General features: G+C 35.8%; 1 non-coding gene across 1 annotated transcript; it reads left to right on the top strand.

Annotated features, from left to right (window-relative positions):
* The first annotated feature begins 14,988 nt into the window (after positions 1-14,988).
* On the top strand, positions 14,989-15,095 carry LOC112098759. The gene has a single exon (XR_002905867.1). It is a non-coding gene; the product is annotated as a small nucleolar RNA R71 (small nucleolar RNA).
* Positions 15,096-17,113: the final 2,018 nt, after the last annotated feature.

Raw genomic sequence — 17,113 nt, forward strand, 5'->3', positions numbered from 1 at the left:
TGCTTAATTGGAAAAGTTCTGCAAACAAGAGGAGTAAACACAGAAGGGTTGATAATTGCTCTAACTCAAGAATGCCAAACAAGAAAAGAAGTAAAGATTGAAAATATAGGGGACAAAATTTTCATTTTTAAGTTTAGGGATGAAGTTGACAAAAGGAGAATTATTGCAGGGGGACGGTGGCATTTTAATCAAGCACTAATTGTGGTCAAAGAACCAGAAGGAATCGGAGAAATCACAGCCCAACTCTTCACGCATACAACATTTTGGGTACAAATAAAAAATGTCCCGATTATGTGTATAGATGAAGAAATTTGTAAGGGGATTGGAGAGCTCATCAGAAGAGTTAAAGAAGTGGATACGGACAGAACATGAGATGTCATAGGGTAGGCTATACGATTGAGAATCTCAGTTGACATCACCAACCCCCTGAAGAAAATCTTGTTCAGTAAAACAGAAGAAAAGAAAAAAAATCCCAATTGCAGTAGAGTATAAAAAGGTTCCAGATTTCTGCTATTGTTGTAGATGTCTTGGACATTCATATAAAGAATTCACCAAATACAAAGGGCAGCCAACAAAAGAGCTTGACTATCGACCATGGTTGAAGGCACTGACTTGGGGGGGAAAATGAAACAAAACAGGGCAAGGGAACAATGGAGCATAAGAATGAACAGGGGAGATGAGATGAAAAGTCGGGATCACAGTCAAAAGTCCATGACAAGGGAGCAGCACCCCCAAAAGCTGATGAATGAACCAAGAAGTTTGGACCAAGGCTTAGCTGAACAGAACCAGTGCAAACTGAACCGAAAAGCACAAAATGGAAGTGACATCACAGATGGGAAAAGTGCAGAACAATTAATGAAGGAGGGGCAGAAATCGAGGACTGAAAAAAGTAGCAGCCAAAGACCAGGAAAGACAGTTGGGTGCAGGGATCAGAAATTGGAAGCGGGAAAAATAAGAGAAGCAGAAAATGAGGGAAATAAAAAAAAAAGGGAAATGTGAACAAAAATTGTGACAGTGTAGTGGGCCAAGAACCAGGCCCAAATGCAATGGAAGGGGAGGAAGTAAATAATGGGCTGAAGAAAATCCAAGTGAAACAAAAGAGGAAAAAATGGAAGCATCAAGCAAGGCAGCTCAAAGGAAAAAAAATAGAAACATCTAAATCAGTTTTAGAAAAGAGACAAAGCTGTGAAATGGGCTGGTTGAGTCCACAACCAAAGAGAAGCAAAATGCTCAACCCAAACAAGCTAGCAAATATAGAGTACAGCTACAATTCTCCCCGAGCAAAAATCAAATTAAAGTGGGGAGCTCATAACACGAATGACATGGAAATTTCAACCACAATCGCTGAGGAATCAACGGCGGAGGCTGGGAGCCAGCCCTGCTGACAACCATGAAGCTCACCAGCTGGAATGTTTGGGAAATGAGGAAGGATCGGACATTCCAAGAAATCAAAATGATCCTCCATGAGCATAAACTAGAAATTATGTTTTTTTGTGAAACAAAATTGATGGGCCAGCTCATGAAAAGAAGAGCAGCAGAGCTAAATTTCCAAAATTGCTTCTTAATAAGTACTAATGGCAAGGGAGGGGGCTAGCAATGATGTGGAAGGAGGGGGTAGAAATGGAGATTAAATCGTACAGCAAGCACCATATAGATGTCGTAGTGCAAAATAACGAGGGGAGCTCTTAGAGATGTACAGGGGTTTACGACAATCCAAAATAGAAGAGAGAAAGAACACGTGGGAGTTAATCAGAAGGTTATCAGGTCTGTCATCTATACCTTGGATTTGCTTTGGAGATTTTAATGAAATTCTACACTTGAGTGGAAAAAATTAGAGGAAATGATAGAAACGTAGGATTAATCACAACCTTTAGAGAAGCAATTAACGATAGTGGCCTAACCGATTTAGGTTACAAAGGGTACCCCTTTACTTGGTGTAATAGAAGATTCGAGCCATATATTATTAAAGAAAAGCTGGATAAAGCCTTTTACTGTAAAAATTGGTGTGGAGTGTTTCAAGAATTGCCTGTCTAACACATTAAAACATAGAGCTCAGACTATTACCCTATTATTATGGAAGTAGTGGAAAGGGGAAGAAGAGCCAAATATAAGAAAAAAACTTTTCCAAGAATGCACTTGAAGACATGTGTAGTCCGTACGAAAAATGCCAAGAGATTGTGAAAAGAGAGTGGTGGGAACAAAATATATAGGAGGGTGTAGATGCCGTAGAGGTTTTTAAAAAAGCCACAAAGAAGTCCACGGCTGATCTAAAATTGTGGAGCTCAACTGAATTTGGGGGGGAGAGAAAAAAAGGTTAAGAAGCTAATAAAAGAGCTGAAGACCTTGAAAAGAAACTATGACCATTATGTGAATGGAGACAGAATCAAGGGGCTGGAGAATCAGATTGACAATTTGCTAACTGATGATGAAGTGTATTGGAAGCAGAGGTCTAAAGCCAACTGGCTTTTGGCGGGAGATAAAAATACGAAAATTTTTCATGCCAAAGCTTCAGCGAGAAAACAAAAGAATAAAATTTGGGGAGTTTTGGATGAAGAAGGAAACTAGAATGAAGAAGCTGAGGAGATCGAGAGCAGATTTTGTGATCATTTTGCAAACCTCTTCACTACAACAAGGCCTTCAAGACAGCAAAGGGAAGCAACTGTGGAAAGTGTACTAAGGAGAGTCACAGCAGAGATGAACAAAGAATTGACCAGACCATTCACAAAGGAGGAAATTAAAGATGCTCTTTTCCAAATGTGCCCAACGAAAGCACCAGGACCGGATGGCCTCCCTGCGGCTTTTTTTCAAAAGCATTGGAAATTTATTGGAGAGTGAAAAATAGCTACATGTCTGTAAATTCTAAATGATCGAGGTAACCTCGCTCCACTAAACCATACACACATTGCTCTTATCCAAAAAATAAAAAAGCGGAGAGATGTAACTGACTATAGACCTATTAGCTTGTACAATGTCATTTATAGAATTATAGCAAAATGCATAGCTAATAGGTTAAAGCAAATTCTGCATGATGTAATATCCCCAAATCAAAGTACATTCATTCCAAATAGACTCATCACAGACAACATTATTATAGGATATGAATGTCTTCACAAAATTAGAATGAGCAAGGGAAAGAAAAATGGGCTAGTTGCGCTGAAATTAGATATAAGCAAAGCCTATGATAGGGTGGAGTGGAATTTTCTAGAGCAAATCATGTATAAGCTAGGATTCGAAAAAACCTGGACTGACTTGATTATGAATTGTATCTCTACCTCATCTTTCTCTGTACTGATCAATGGGGCGCTTAAAGGTTTGGTGAAGCCAGAGAGGGGTTTACAACAAGCCAAAAAGGATCAGAAAAGTATCCATTAGACAAAGTGGGAGAGTCTTTGTCACGCAAAGGGTAGGGGAGGGCTCGGATTTAGAGACTTTGCATGTTTTAATCAAGCCCTGATAGCGAAGCAAAGCTGGAGAATAATCCAAAACCCTGAATCTTTGCTGATGAAAATTCTACAGGCAAGATACTTCAAGAGTAGTGAATTCTTACAAGCCAAGTTGGGATCAAAGCCATCTTTCATTTGGAGGAGCATACTTTGAGGGAGACAAATCATCCAAAAAGAAATAAGATGGAGAATTGGATCAGGGGATTCGGTTAAGGTATACAAGAGCCAATGGATACCAAGACCACAAACTTTTAAACCTATCGCTCTGGCAACTCTAAATATAGATGCCACTGTAGCAGACTTGATAGATGCCAATCAACAATGGAAAAAAACACTCATACATCAGCATTTCAGTAAGAAAGATGCTGAGAAAATTCTGCAAATCCAGCTCCCAAACAGCCCCCAACCAGACCAAATCTTGTGGCATTATAATAAAAAATGCCAGTATTCGGTTAAGAGCGGATACTAGATAGCTAGGAAGATCAAGCACCCTGAAGAATCATCTTGCTTTAAAAATAACAGTGGGCAATGGAATGTGATATGGGCAATGGAGCTACCAGAGAAAATAAAAATTTTTATGTGGAGGGCTATAAAAAATCTGCTCCCAATAGCAGAAAACCTATGGAGAGGAGAGTGTTGCAGGATCTAATATGTCCGAAGTGTAAAATGAAGGCTGAGAGTACCGTCCATGCAATATTGGAATGCAAATCAACAAGGCAGATGTGGAAGCTAACTCACTTTTATGCAGAAATGAATGTGCTCATAAATAATGATTTGTTATCTATGATGAAGAAAATAGAAAAAAGAAAAAGCAAAGAGGAGTTACGGAGGATAATTGCATTGTGCTGGGCAGCCTGGTATTCAAGAAGCAGGTCTATCTTTGAAAATGCAAAGCAAGATCCTCATATCATAGTAGCCAAAGTTGATGCCACAGTTGAGGCTTATGTAAGAGTAAAAATGGGGAAGATTTTAGCTGCAGCAAGCAACACACCAGAAAATAGCTCAAGCTAGTTACCTCCTCCGCAAGGATTATTTAAAGCAAATGTCGATGCGGCCATAAATTAAGAGAAAAAGGAAACAGGTATGGGAGTGATGATCAGAGATAGCAAGGGACAAGTGATAGCTACAGCTGTAAACCGAACACCCTTCTATGGGAATGTAGCTCAAGCTGAAACAGCAGCAGTGAACTTTGGGATCCAGACTGCAATGGAAGCTGATTTGCTACCTCTAATTGTCGAGACGGATTGCAAAGAAGTCTTTGATTATGCCTTCCATAAGCAGAACAGCGGAACATAAATATTCTAGAATATAGCTAAAATTCAAAAAAAGATGAACTCACTTAACAGCAAGGCAAAAAGTCAGCATATCTCTAGAGACTGTAATGCAATTGCTTATGCACTAGCTAAGATAGCCCTAGGCAGTGACAGATCTTGTGTTTGGAATGGATCGTTCCCTTCTCAAATCATGTGCTTATTTTCAAAGCTTTTTTAATGAAAGTAAATCTTTCTATCAAGAAAAAAGAAAAATAAATCAACCAAATCTAAAGCAAAAACCAACCACAAAAGACCGCACTCTGATTTAATCATCCACGATATTAATAGAATTACAACATAAATTTTTCTCTAGATAATACTAGAGGCTAACAACATCAAGAATCTCAATATTCTTGGCTTACAGTAACAGTCTAATAATTGTCTTTCTAATAAGTGAGTATCTCAAATAATAGCCAACGAGATGATAAAATAAAAATCAAAACCAATATAATTGTAGTGGGCGATGCCCGGAACTTACCCTCAAAATTTAAGAGAAAACAGAGTTAAAATTTTCTTACGATCATCTAATTAAAGATTGAAATCACTATTCCTAAATTAAAAACCTCCACTCTCTTTTCCCTCTCTCACCGCTTCTTCTGCACGCCTTTTTCCAATGCATAATTAGGGTTGTTGCTTCTTTTTATAGGTAAATTTCATAGCAATTTTTATCCAAGTTCAAAGCTTAATATTAATTGCACATCAAGCAAGCTTTTATGGACTTTAACCTTTTGGGCCCCCAAATGAGATGGACCCAACAAATCTCCCCCTCCAAATCATTTGAGGGGCATCATCAAGCCCACTTTTTTCATACAGCTTTGCAATTTCTCCTGGAGAATGCTTTTCTCATCATATTTGATCCATTCTCTATTGTGTGTATCTTCTCAAGTTGCAACTGTTTCTTCTCAAGTACGTCTCGTACCCAATGATACCTCACATCAATATGTTTGGATTTCCAATAGTATGTCGAATTCTTTGCAAAGTGAATGGCACCCTGGCTGTTGCAGTACACAACAAAGTTATCTTGCTTCACACCCAACTCTTGTGGGAAATTATTCATCAACAAAGTTTCTTTGCATCCTTCAGTAATTACAATATACTCTACTTCTATGGTAGATAGGGCAACACACTGCTGAAGTCTGGACTACCATGAAACTGCTCCCCCTGCAAATGTGAGCAAATATCTTGATGGGGATTTTCTGGAATCAAAATCTTCTGTCATATTTGCATCCATATACACTTGTAACACATGTTTGTCACCACCAAAACATAAACATACCTTATAAGTGCCTCTGAGATATCTGAGAACCATTTTACTGTTGTCTAGTGTTTCTTGCCCAGAATGGAGAGAAATCAGCTAACTACAACAACTGCGTGAACAATATCTGGTCTTGTACAAACCATGGCATACATTAAACTAGCAACTACTGAAGTATAAGGAACTCATTCATCTTTTGCTTTTCTTTCTCACTTATAGGACAATGCTCGAAACTAAGTTTAAAATGGCCTGCAAGTAGAGAACAAACAAATGTTGTCTTGCTTATATTAAATCTTTCAAGAACCTTTTCAGCATATGCTTCTTGAGATAACTATAACTTCCCAGATTTTCTATCGCGATAAATCTTCATGCCAATAATCTGTTTTGCCAGCCCCAAGCCCTTCATTGTAAAAGATTGTCAATCTTATTATCATCATGGCCAACAATCAACATGTCATCCATATAAAGCAAAAAAAAAAAAAAGAAATAATTATCACCAAACTTCTTCGCGAAAACATAATAGTCACACATAGTCTTGTTGAAACCATGATTCTCCATAAAAGAATCAAACTTTTTGTACCACTGCCTTGGTGCTTATTTCAGCCTCTATAAGTGTCTTTAACTTGTTCATAAGTTTTTCTTTGCCTTTGACATTAAACCTTTCAGGTTGCTCCATGTATATTTTCTCCTCTAAATTACGGTGTAAGAAAGTTGTCTTTACATCAAGCTGTTCAATCTCTAAGTTCAAGCTAGCTGCTAATCGCAAAACTACTCGAGTAGAAGACATTTTCACCATAGAAGAAAATATTTCTTTAAAGTCAACACATTTCTTCAGCATACTCTACTACAGCATACTCATAAAACTCAACCAAAGCCTAAATATTGAGACAAAATTTCAACTTTCATCTATGAACTATCCCTACTTGACAGTCACAAATACTGAATGATACTCAATTTATCTTGATTAAGTTTTTCAATCCATACATAAATGTTGAATAAAAGAGCTACACATAACACACAATACAAACATATACACTCACAAACTCATTACATCATAACACAACCCCCCAAACTTGAGAGGTGTTGTGTCCTCACAGACACACTAAATAAACTAAGACAAACATGCATCTACTAACAAGAAAGAAATGCAAAATAATATACTAAGAAAAATAAATAAAAGAAAATTTTCAAAAGTTGGAAACTAATTAGGGCTGGTAAAGGATACCCTTTGTTGTTAGATGTTTTGCAGTAGCTATGGCTAAAAAAGGTTCATTTTTTCTTAGTTACACTTCGCAAACGTTCCTTAGGTGAACTTTATGTTATAGCAGCTGGCTACTTTCTTTTTTGGCTCTGCGTTAGACTAATTGGTGGGGTTCTAGAAGGTTCACTAGCTTTAGGCTGAATTAGTTTTGTTCGCTTGTGCTCTAGCTCTTCTGGGACTATAGCACCCCCAAAGGGTTGTGCCCTTTTGCATTTATTGGAAACCCTAGGAGCTATGACAAGAGATTTTGTTGGGGTTTATTGGGTAACAGCTGGAGCAGGTTTTTCTGGAACTGGTTCCACAGTAGTAATACTGGCAATGAGGTCTCTCAGGCTGCTTCTTACTTCTTTTATTCTAGCAACTCTACTAATAGCTTGCTCTATAGCCGTATCCACATCCTCTTCCCACTCTGATTCTGACTCCTCTTCTTCTAAAACTTTCTCCTCTCCTTGGTGAGAAGGAATCATCTTCAGAGGTTCTGTCTCCTTTTCCTCCTTACTTGCCGGCTCTTCCACTTTTTCTTCTTTTTCTCCTCTTCTTTTTCCACTGCTTCATGTTTTTCATCTTCAGACTCTTCTTCTTCTGGTTGTTGTTCCTTCTCAGACTCCCCTTCAGTCTCTCCATGTTTACTCCCTTCTGTTGCAGCAGTTTTCTTTATCTCCCTAAAATTAAACTACTGCAATAACAAATCTGGAAAGTCTGCACCTTTACTTTTCATGTACAGGGCAAATTGATGTTTTTTTGCTTCAAGATGCCGTAAATAAGTTCAAAATCTCTTATTCTCTTCCATCTGGGTATGGACACATGCCTGCACTGCCTCACTAAGCGCTTGAAGCACATTCTCGATCCTTGTAGCCTGTTATGTCTTTGCTGTAGTAGGGTGTTCTAGGGCTACTGGAGCTGTAGGTTCTTTAGCAATTCTCTTCACTGTCCTTATACTAATGACTCATTCACTCTTTATTCGCTCATCATTGTCCTCAAATGGCACTCTTAAGGCTTCACAGATTCCCGTAATAAGAGAGAGAAATAGTAAGGCACTAGATTTTTACTTTTTCATAGCACAATCCTTAATTTCCCTCTCAATAATTTTGCTATATCTATCACTAAGCCATTCACCATGGCATAAAGGAGGATGAGTTGGTCTTGAGAGACTGTTGTCGGGTGGGTAGTTGGCATTAGTCGAGATTTCAAAAACTTGACCCAAACTTTGGCTATAAGTTTTAAATTTACTCTACTAACCACTTAGCCCTCTTCATTCATCCATTCACTACGAAGGATAGTCAATGTTTTGAAAACTTCCCCCTATTTTTTCACAGTCATGTTCTCAGCAAATTGTGTGTACTCACATTCTATAACAATGGGTAAATCATAGAAGGCATTAATAAGTCTAGAATCTAAAGGAACTTGGACTTGCCTTACAAGAAAATTGTATTGATCCCACTGCAGCATAATGGAGTAGAATTCTTTAACAATTAGGACAATTGGGTCTTGAGGGTGAGAGTAAAATTTTACCCATCCTCATTTTGCTATAGTATTATGAATGCTACTCATTACACCAGTGGGTTGCTTAAGGAATATGAAGCCCTTTTCCTCCAAAAATTTCCTTCGGTCTATAAATTCTTCAAATTTGTCTTCGGCCTTGTAGCTATGGAAGCGCGAAGGGTCCTTTAATCGAGCAGCTCTCTTCTTGAATTTTGGTATTGCTAGAGCAGACTGAACAAAATTGTATGGTGCCTGAAAAAGACATAAATCATAAAAGGAATTGGAAATAATAGTGAGAATTATCGACGGGAATGGAAAGAATTGTGGTGAGAGTGAAAGATGTTATAGTGAATCCTTAATTTATAACTAATGATAAAATAGAAAAAGGAAGGTAATTAAAAGGTAAATTAGAAAGAATATTTGAAATTTAAAACAAATCTAATTTGAAAAGGAAATGATATTTGTCATGGTTATTTAGGGATTGTACACTCTTTCCTTATCTGCAACTGTGATATGCTGACACCAACGTGGCAAAATCCCAAAAGTAAAATTTCCACGGCTTTGTCAATGCAACGGTAAAATCGATGTTGCAACAATTAATCCAGTGCTACAGATACAGTGATAAATTCCCCTATTTGATGAGAATTATTTTCCAACTATCATGTTGTATGTGATGCTACAGTAAATTATGTTAGTTTCTTTACCCTTTTTTTTTATAAATGAGCTGTAATAAAATAAAAGAAAGAAAAGAAATTAAATAATCTATTTAAAATGAAAAAAATCGTAAATTAAAGCATGTAAAACTAAACTTAATATTTAAGGAAAAATTGAAATAACTCCCCTCTTTATTAGGTTACCTCCCAATTAGCACTTGATTTTAGGTTCTTCAGTCTAACCGTCCTTGATTTCTCATGTTAGATCCCTTAGGAACAGATCTTTCCTTGGGTGAGTCACAACAGCTCCCATGAAATACTTCACTTTGTGCCCATTAACCTTATATTCATGACATGTTCTTTCATCTAAGAGTTCAACTGTCCTATGAGGATATACTTTGATAAGCTTGAAAGGTCCTGACCATCTAGATTTCAATTTTCAAGGAAAGAGCTTTAATCTCAAGTTATAAAGCAAGACCTAAGTGCCTGAAATGAGTTACCTCAGCTAGATTCTCTAATCATTACATTGCTTGATCTTCTCCTCATAGATTCTTGCATTTTCATAGGAGAATAACATAAACTCCTCTACCTTACAAAGTTGCAATTTTCTTTGCTCTGATGTAGCATTCATGTCCATATTTAATTGCTTAACAGCCTAATATGCTTTGTGCTCTATCTCTAATGGCAAGTGACATGTTTTCCATAAACAATTCTATATGGTGCCATGACAATTGGAGTTTTATAACTTATTCTATAAGCCCATAAAGAATCATTTAATTTAAGTGACCAATCCTTTATGTTGGGACTCACAACTTTCTCCAAAATCTTCTTTCTCTCTGTTGGATACTTTTTTCTGTCTGTTTATTTGCGGATGATATGTTGTAGCAACCTTATGCTTGATTCCATACTTGGTTAATGCAACAGCAAATGTTCTGTTGTAAAAATATGTTCTTTCATCACTGATAATGGCTCTTGGAGTTCCAAATCATAAGAAGATATTTTCTGAAGGAACTTCACCACTACCTTGGCATAATTAGTAGCTTCCACCCATTTAGAGACATAATCTACAGCTACCAAGATGTATAAGTTGCCGAAAGAAGGTAGAAATGGTTCCGTAAAATCTATCTCAAACACATAAAAAAGCTCTACTTCTAAAATGTTAATTATTGGCATCTCATGCTTTTAAGATATGTTTCCTGCTCTTTGACACATGTCACAATATTTAACAAACTCATAAGTATCTTTAAAAGTATATGGCAATTAGTAACCTAATTGAAGGACTTTTGTTGTTGTCTTGTACCTTCCAAAGTGTCCTCCATATGTTGCAGCATAATAGGACTACAAGATGTTTAAAATCTCGCCATTTAGTATACATCTTCTTATCACATGGTCTGAACACATCTTGTACAAGTAAGGCTCATCACATTAATAACTCTTTACATCATGAAGAAACCTCTTTTTCTGGTGGTAATCAAATCTGGTAGTAATAGTCCACTCCTCAAATAGTTAGCAAAATCTGCATACCATGGAAACCAGATTTCTATAGCATCTGAGAGTGTTGTACCATTAACAATTGCTCATTAGGAAATGTTTCTGTGATATCCTGCTTGATCAGAGTGCTTTCATCTACTTCCAGTTTTAAAAGATGGTTTGCTACTTTATTCTCAATGTTTTTTCTATCATTGATCTCCAAGTCAAACCCTTATAGCAATAGGATCCACCTAATCAACTTTGGTTTGGCATCCTCCTTTAAAATCAAGTACTTTATAGCCGAGTGATTTGTATAAATAGTCACTTTGGTACCAACAAATAAACCCCAAATTTATCAAATGCAAAAAAAAAATTGCCAACAACTCTTTTTCAGTAGTAGTATAATTAAGTTGTGCATTAGCTAAGGTCTTACTGGCATAATAAATGGAGTGAAACATCTTACCTTTCATTTTCCTTAGCGCTGCTCTAACAGAATGGTCACTAGCGTCACACATTAATTTAAAAGGCATACTCTAATCTAGTACTATAACAATCGGTGCTGTAACAAGAGCTTTCTTCAACTCAATAAAAGCCTTTAAACAATCTTTATAAAATTGGAAAGGTTTGTCGTATTCCAACAACATGCATAAGGGTTTAGTTATTTTAGAAAAATTACAAATAAACCATCTATAGCATGACTTAGAAAACTCATAATGCCCTTTACTGAAGTAGGTGGTAGAAGTTTATCAATCACCTCTATTTTTGTCTTGTCTACCTCTATTCCCTTTCTAGACACCCTATGGCTTAGGACTATCCCTTCTAGTACCATGAAATGACACTTTTCCCAGTTCAACACTAAGTTGGTCTCCTCATATCTCTTAAGTACATTTTCTATGTTATGCAAACAGTCATCATATAATTCTCCAAAGACTGAAAAATCATTCATGAATACCTTAAGTTTTTGTTCAACCATATCTTAAAAAATAGACATCATACACCTCTAGAAAGTTGCTGGAGCATTGCATAAACCAAATGGTATCCTTCTGAAGGCAAAAGTCCCATAAAGACAAGTGAGTCTTCTCCAGATCCTCTGATGCTATAGCAATTTGGTTATCACCTGAGTATCCATCCAAGAAATAGTAATAGTCTTTTCCAAAACGTTTATCCAACATTTGGTCTATGAAAGACAATGGGAAGTGCTCATTTCTTATGGCTTTGTTTAATTTCCTATAATCCATGCAAACTATTTATCTAGTTACTATTCTTATAGGAATGAGCTCGTTCTTTTCATTTACTACAACAGTCACTCCACCTTTCTTTAGAACATATTCAACTAGACTTACCCATAAGCTATCTGATATTGGGTAAATAATTCTAGTATCCAGCCACTTAATGATCTCGTTCTTGACAACTTCATTCGTGATAGGATTAAATCTTCTATGTTGCTCTATAGAATTACTATAGCAATCTTCCAGCAGAATCTTGTGTATGTATATGGATGGGTTGATTCCTTTTATATCAATCATGGTCCACCCAATAGTCTTCTTCTATCTCCCAAATACAATCTGGTTATCACCCAATAGTCTTGACAACTTCCTTTATGATAGCAATCTGGTTATCACCTGAGTAACCATCCAAGAAATAGTAATAGTCTTTTCCAAAAAGTCTGTCCAGCATTTGGTCTATGAAAGACAATGGGAAGTGCTCATTTCTTATGGCTTTGTTTAATTTCCTATAATCCATGCAAACTCTTTATCCAGTTACTATTCTTATGGGAATGAGCTCATTCTTCTCATTTGCTACAACAGTCACTCCACCTTTCTTTGGAACATATTCAACTAGACTTACCCATGAGCTATCTAATATTGGGTAAATAATTCTAGTATCAAGCCACTTAATGATCTCGTTCTTGACAACTTCATTCGTGATAGGATTAAATCTTCTATGTTGCTCTATAGAATTACTATAGCAATCTTCCAGCAGAATCTTGTGTATGTATATGGATGGGTTGATTCCTTTTATATCAATCATGGTCCACCCAATAGTCTTCTTCTATCTCCCAAATACATCCACCAAACTCTTCTCTTGATCTACATTCAAAGAAGATGAAATTATTACAGGAAGCTTATTATTGTCACCAAGATAAACGTATTTTAAATGTAAAGATAAAATTTTTAACTCTAAAATAAAAGGTGACTCAATAGAAGGAACATAAGGTTTTACTTCCTTGTTTGAGAGATCTAGAGATTCAAAGTGTCTATCAGCCTTTACGGTTGTTTCTCTTCTAACCATATTATATTTGTTATTTCAAGATCTTCATCTTCAAGTTCTTCAAATGTTTCAGCATTGATTTCATCCTTATTGTAGCAACTATTTAACCTTTCTGTTGCAGTAAAATCCATAACATTGATAAAATTACAGTCTTTAACCTTGTTATGACTCTTCATTGTATCCAGCACATTCAATGTAACCTGTTGATCATTCACGCACATAGTTAATTCTCTTTTTTGTACATCAATTAAAGTTTTTCTCATAGCTAAGAAAGGTCTTCGTAGAATATTTGGCACTTCTTTACCCATATCAAAGTCCAGCACTATGAAATCTACTAGAAAAATAAATTTATCCACATTTACCAACATGTCTTCAATCTTTCCCATTCTAGATAAGTATGAGATCTATCAGCAAGTTGTAAAGTCATTGTTATTGGCCTAATTTCTCCAACCCCCAATTTTGAATACTGATAACTGTAAAAGATTTATGCTAGCACAAAATGTCTTACCATTGTGTTTAGTTCCTATGGAGTATAGAATTATAAAGCTTCCTGAATCTTTCAACTTCTGTGGGATTTTGTTCTGAAGTATTTAGCTGCATTCTTATATTAGAGTAATTGTTTCAAACTCTTCGAGATTCCTTTTCCTTTCTAGAATGTCTTTCTAGAACTTTATATAATTTAGCATTTGTTCGAGGGATTCTACAAAAGGAATATTGATATATATGTACTTCAACACTTGTAGAAACTTGCTGAATTGCTTGTCTTACTTTTGCTTCTAAAATCTTTGAGGGAAGGGTAGTGGGTGTCTAAATTGTTATGCTACAGCAAGTTGCACAGGTTGCTTTACTTTTGTCATGTTATGAACTGATGTGGTTGGCATTACAATATCTTCTTCCTCAATTGCTAGATCATTATTTTTTTATGATGTTGTAGCCTGGCTGTTCATATCAGTGGGCTGGAAAGCGGGTTTTTGTGGTCCTTCTTCAACATGAGTTTCTTCTTAAGTTGAAACGAGTTCCACTCTTTTTTTTTGTACACAAACCGGAATATGAACATGCTTTCTAAATCTTAAGTTAATTACCTTACAATATTCTTTTCCTTCTCTCCTCGGATCCTCTATATTGCTAAGTAAATAGCCATGAGGTATGTTACTCAATGCTATAGCAAGTAGTCCAATCTGATTCTCTAAGTTTCTCAAAGATATAACTTGACTCTGAACAACTACTTCATTCTTCACAATGTATTCATTAAGCAAAGTTTCAAAAGAATTGAGTTTATCATTGTTCGTGTTTCTTTGCCCTTGATTTTGCTGGTGAAATCCAGGTGGTTGAGCAAGCCTATTTTGTCTACTAGTTGCTACAACATTCTAGTTTCGATTGCTCCTTAAAAAGGTTGGGTGCTATCTTCATCCAGGGTTGTAAGTGTTTGAATATGGATTGTTCTAGTTTTGTCTGTTAAAGTTGCCTACATAGTTGACCGAGGCTGGATTTCCAGAACAATTATCAAATAAGTGCCTCTCTCCACAATAAACACAGGATGCTTCAGCAACTTGGTTAATAGTTGCTAGAGCAATAGTCATAGCCTTCACCATATTTGTTAATGAGGTTACTTGGGCTAACAATACTGTCAAAGCGTCTATATTATGAACTCCTATCATTCTTCTTGTTGCAGTTGCCTGGTTGATAGCCACTGATAATTATTATTGGTTATCCTCTCCAAATTTTCATAAGTCTCGTTGTAAGACTAAGATAGTAAGGCCCAATTTGCTAAAGCATCCACTATTAATCTGGTGCTTGGGTTGAGATCATTGAGAAAGTTTACAACTATATACAGCAAGGAATACCATAATGAGAACATCTCCTGAGTAACTCCTTAAATCTTTCCCATGCATCATACAAACTCTCATCTTCAAATTGATAGAAAGATGTGATCTCATTCCTCAATTTTGCATTCTTAGTTGGTGGGAAATATTTCATCAAAAATTTGTCAACTAATCCATTCCATGTGATAATGGAGTCACGTGGTAAGGAATTCAACCATGTTGTTGCTCGATCTCTTAAAGAAAATGGGAAAAGCCTGAGTCTCAATGATTCATGCGATGCTCCACCAATCTTAAAAGCATCACTTACTTCCAAGAACAACTTGTGGTGTAGATGAGGATCATCAAATGGTAGCCCATTGAATTACCCCACTGTTTGCAACATCTAAAACATCACTGGTCTAAGCTCAAAATTATCAGTTTGCACTTTGGGTCTAACTAATCTAGGGTTTATAGCTTGAGGAGTCAACACCACATAATCTCTAATAGCTCTTTATCTATCATCTGCCATATGGATAATGTTGTTATTCCCTGATTGCTCATAAATTATCTAACCATTCTGACCTTCTTGACCTCATTGTGCATTTACTGGTTTTATTTCTCCTTGGGGGTTCAAATTCCCTATATCTTGCAAATCATCAATTGCTACAGCAGCTTTTGAATTTCTTTACTCTTTTCTAAATCTCCTAACAGTTCTTTCAATTTTTGGATCAAACTAGAATTCAACAGGCTTATATTTACACAAGCAACGGTTGCTAGATCACTTTTGTCGACAAAATAAACAAATTAAAATAAAATTAAAAATTAGCACTAATTAAGATTTATTTCACAAATCACAATGAACAATCACTCCCCGGCAACAGTAATATACTGATGAGTATTAAGATCATCTCCACAGGGATTGATATTATCAGATTTACGACAACAATCTTAACAGTACAGTTTTGTTCTAAATTAAAATAAGACAATTTATAAAACTAATAAACTAATTAAAATAAAAATGTAATAAAGAAAATTCTTACGTCAAACAGAAGGATGAACTACTTAATGGCTTTGACTATTTTTTCAATTACAGTGCCGTTGCTACAACATCTACTACAGTACTGGGCAGAATCCCTCGTGCATCCTCAGTTGTCGCCTATTGGATATCTTATATATAATGCAAGTTAACAGTGATCAATTGTTATGCTAACACTAAATATAGCATTAAACATTCTAGGTTCCATTTACCCTACAATGTGAATCCTTATGCCTAGTTTATCACTAATTTTAGATCAAGCATAGCCCTATTCAAATTGAGATTCACTCAACTTGGGAAACCCAATCTAAAACCAAGTATTGTCTTAATTTAATCTACTAAATTAAACTTTTTTTAGGCTCTTTTTTAGATAGTATCCACTAAATAGGTAGTCAGTCAAAATAAGGAATTAAATAAATACAATTAAGACAAAATGCTATAGCAGTAAATAAAATTATTAGTCACTCAACCACAATGGAATTTTGTTCATGATTTGCGATGGAACAATAAATAAAATCGTTTCAGCCATCAAATATATCCCCGTAAATAAATAGAAAACAAGATAAAGAGTTGAAGTTTGCCTTAAAATCCTTCTTATTTTATATTTTTCTCTTGTTTTTCATTGTGATTTTTTCTTGAGTGACGGCTCTCTCTTTTTATTTACAAGCGTGCCCCTTTCATAACTCAAAATTAGGGCAACTAAAAGTATGTATCGCCTATCCTCCATTTTTGGAAACTTTAGATCGCAATCTTTTAGTTATTGCGCACGAAATCCAGTCTCTCGTTGCTCTAAGATTGCTACAACAACAACTACAACATTTTCATTATTTCAGACTTGTTTCAATTCTTCTGTAGCCAAATTCTTTCATTATCTCTACAAGTTTGTTACAGCAACATTCCTTTCTTAAAACTTGAGCTTTTAGTCACCTACAATTATGCATATAATCTAAACACAAATTATTCTAAAACAACTCAGTATAATAAAAATAAACTAAAATGCATGTTCATGTAAAATGCAGCTAAAATGCAATAAAAATATGTCTTTCACTCTCTAAGTATTACTTAATTAAGTTTAAAAGTGTCATGATAACTCTTATTTCATGGAGTTATCACCTATGTGAAAGTGT

This window comes from Citrus clementina, unplaced genomic scaffold, assembly GCF_000493195.1.
Source record: "Citrus clementina cultivar Clemenules unplaced genomic scaffold, Citrus_clementina_v1.0 scaffold_5, whole genome shotgun sequence".
NCBI lineage: Eukaryota > Viridiplantae > Streptophyta > Magnoliopsida > Sapindales > Rutaceae > Citrus > Citrus x clementina.